Here is a 3,311-nt window from a genome sequence, read left to right on the forward strand (position 1 = left end):
AAAGCACTCACAAACTTCTACAGATGCACAATCGAGAGCATCCTGGCGGGCTGTATCACCGCCTGGTATGGCAACTGCACCGCCCTCAACCGTAAGGCTCTCCAGAGGGTAGTGAGGTCTGCACAACGCATCACCGGGGGGCAAACTACCTGCCCTCCAGGACACCTACACCACCCGATGCTACAGGAAGGCCATAAAGATCATCAAGGACATCAACCACCCGAGCCACTGCCTGTTCACCCCGCTGTCATCCAGAAGGCGAGGTCAGTACAGGTGCATCAAAGCTGGGACCGAGAGACTGAAAAACAGCTTCTATCTCAAGGCCATCAGACTGTTAAACAGCCACCACTAACATTGAGTGGCTACTGCCAACACACTGTCAATGACACTGACTCTACTCCAGCCACTTTAATCATGGGAATTGATGGGAAATGATGTAAATATATCACTAGCCACTTTAAACAATGCTACCTTATATAATGTTACTTACCCTACATTGTACTCTATATCATAGACTGCATCCTTATGTAATACATGTATCACTAGCCACTTTAACTATGCCACTTTGTTTACATAGTCATCTCATATGTATATACTGTACTCAATATCAGCTACTGTATCTTGCCTATGCTGCTCTGTACCATCACTCATTCATATATCCTTATGTACATATTCTTTATCCCCTTACACTGTGTATAAGACAGTAGTTTTGGAATTGTTAGTTAGATTACTTGTTGGTTATTACTGCATTGTCGGAACTAGAAGCACAAGCATTTCGCTACACTCGCATTAACATCTGCTAACCATGTGTATGTGACAAATAAAATTTGATTTGAGTGTGCTATACATGACATTTATCATGAAGTCACCCAGGTGTCCCACACAAGTAGCCCAAATGTACCCAAGTGGCCAAATTGGTGAAAGTATACATTTTGAAACAAATAACTATATACAAAATACCAAAATGGTATTCTAACACACCCCCCCCAAACAAAGAGAAAAAAAATGAAAAAAATATGAAAAAATATATATATATACACATTTACAAAATAACATGGGTAACTATTTACATACTTTCAATATTTGGAAGACCCTCAGTCCTCTATCAAATCAAATCTATTTATAGCCCCAGCCTAAAACCCCAAACAGCAAGCAATGCAGGTGTAGAAGCACGGTGGCTAGGAAAAACTCCCTAGAAAGGCAAAAATCTACGAAGAAACCTAGAGAGGAACCAGGCTATGAGGGGTGGCCAGTCCTCTTCTGGCTGTGCCGGGTGGAGATCACAGTGGTTGTAGAGGGTGCAACAGGACAGCACCTCAAGAGTAAAAATGAACAGTTTAGGGTTCCATAGCCGCAGTCAGAACAGTTGAAACTGGAACAGCGGCAAGGCCAGGCTGACTGGGGACAGCAAGGAGTCATCATGCCAGGTAGTCCTGACGCATGGTCCTAGGGCTCAGGTCCTCCGAGAGAGAGAAATAAAGAATTAGAGAGAGCATACTTAAATTCACACAGGACACCGGATAAGACTCCCATTCGGAGTCAGTGTCACTGTGAAAGAAAACGTTCAGTTAGAATCGTTTCACATATGAGCCCTGTATCAACAGGTATAATAAACAGATATATATAGAGAGTTGAAGGTTGAATATATTAGGTTGAATATATTATTATATTACCTGCTAGATCTACTGTCTCTTTTACATTTCAGCTAGATCTACTGTCTCTTATATTATGACAGACCAACTAGATCTACTGTCTTTATTATATTACAACAGACCAGTTGTATCTACTGTCTCCATTTCACTTTGGCCATTGATGTGGTCCTGCCCTATCCTCAACAGCCTCAAATAGGCTATTTCATGTGGGTTGGGGTGGCAGGACACACGCATCTCACGCATTTCATGACATTACATGTTTATTTATTGCTTCTAAAATAAAATTTAAATAAAATAATATTTTATATTATTAATTTCAAACAAGGGCATTAGCATGATAAGAACTTACCAGTCCAAAACGATGTCCTCTCCCATTCAAAAAATATTCCTCCACAATCGCTAAATGAAGCGTCCTACAACAATCTCTGTCTCACCTTCCCAATCAATTTATTCTAAAATTGTGTGTACATCTGTATATCTAGACTTAGATTTAGCTTTTCCTTGACTTAGTCTCCATAATGATTGATATATAAACAGCTAAATCTGCGCATTTACCAAACATTGCAATGCGTAATATATGTTTCTCCTTCCGGTATGAAACTTCAATAGCAAATGACTCACTTTACGCTGGAGCTTACTACATGGGTTGGTCTTGCAAAACATCAACATGGCGTATTGCCGTTTAGCTCAGCTCATTGGCTATCTACCCAGCTAGATTTCAAGACGATCAGTGGTCATTGGGTTAAAAGACAGTCAATCAACGAAACAGCGGGCAAATCATTGGTGCACAATGATGTCATGACTTGTTGTCTTCAAATCGGTTTCTTTCAGTCAATACGTCCCGTGAAATGGCCCATCACGTTTGATTGTGTTACAAACAAACCAGTTGATTGAGGTGAAACCAAACATGACTGGAAAAGTCACATTCTGTGTGGGTTATTTACCTGGAATATGTCGTCGAAAATGGAATGAGACGGAATTCACGACACAAGCGGTTCACAAAATGTTTCGTGTTAGGCTATAAAAACTGATTTTATCAAACAAAAGATCATTCATTGTGTAACAATGAGCATTGGAATTGCAAACAGATGAAGATCGTCAAAGGTAAATGATTTATTTTAATGCAGTTTGTGATTATGTTATGCCTGTGCTGGTTAAAATTGTTTTTTTTAATGGGGCTCTATGCTCAGATAATCGCATCGTATTCTTTCGCAGTAAATCCTTTTTTAAATCTAACGCAGTTGGATTAGTAAGATTCTAGGCTTTCGATACATGTGAGACACTTGTATTTTCTTGAATGTTTAACCTCTTGATGCTACCCATCCCGGATCCGGGATCGTGACTACGGCTCAAGCTCATTAGCATAACGCAAAATGTGAAAAAATATTCTTAGACATATTTAACCTCCACACCTACACAAGTCCAATAGCTCAAATGAAAGATAAACACCTTGTTCATCTACCCAGCAAGTCAGATTTCCAAAATGTTTTACGGCGAAAACATAGCACACATTTATATTAGACCACCACCGAAACAAAATGCAAGCGGCGGCCATTTTGTCCCAGAAAATATAAAATTTAAAAGTAGGATTAAAAAATAAATAATTCACTAACCTTTTGAAAATCTTCATCAGATGACAGTAATATTACATGTTACACA

The sequence above is a fragment of the Oncorhynchus tshawytscha genome, linkage group LG19, assembly GCF_018296145.1.
Source record: "Oncorhynchus tshawytscha isolate Ot180627B linkage group LG19, Otsh_v2.0, whole genome shotgun sequence".
In the NCBI taxonomy this organism is placed as follows: domain Eukaryota; kingdom Metazoa; phylum Chordata; class Actinopteri; order Salmoniformes; family Salmonidae; genus Oncorhynchus; species Oncorhynchus tshawytscha.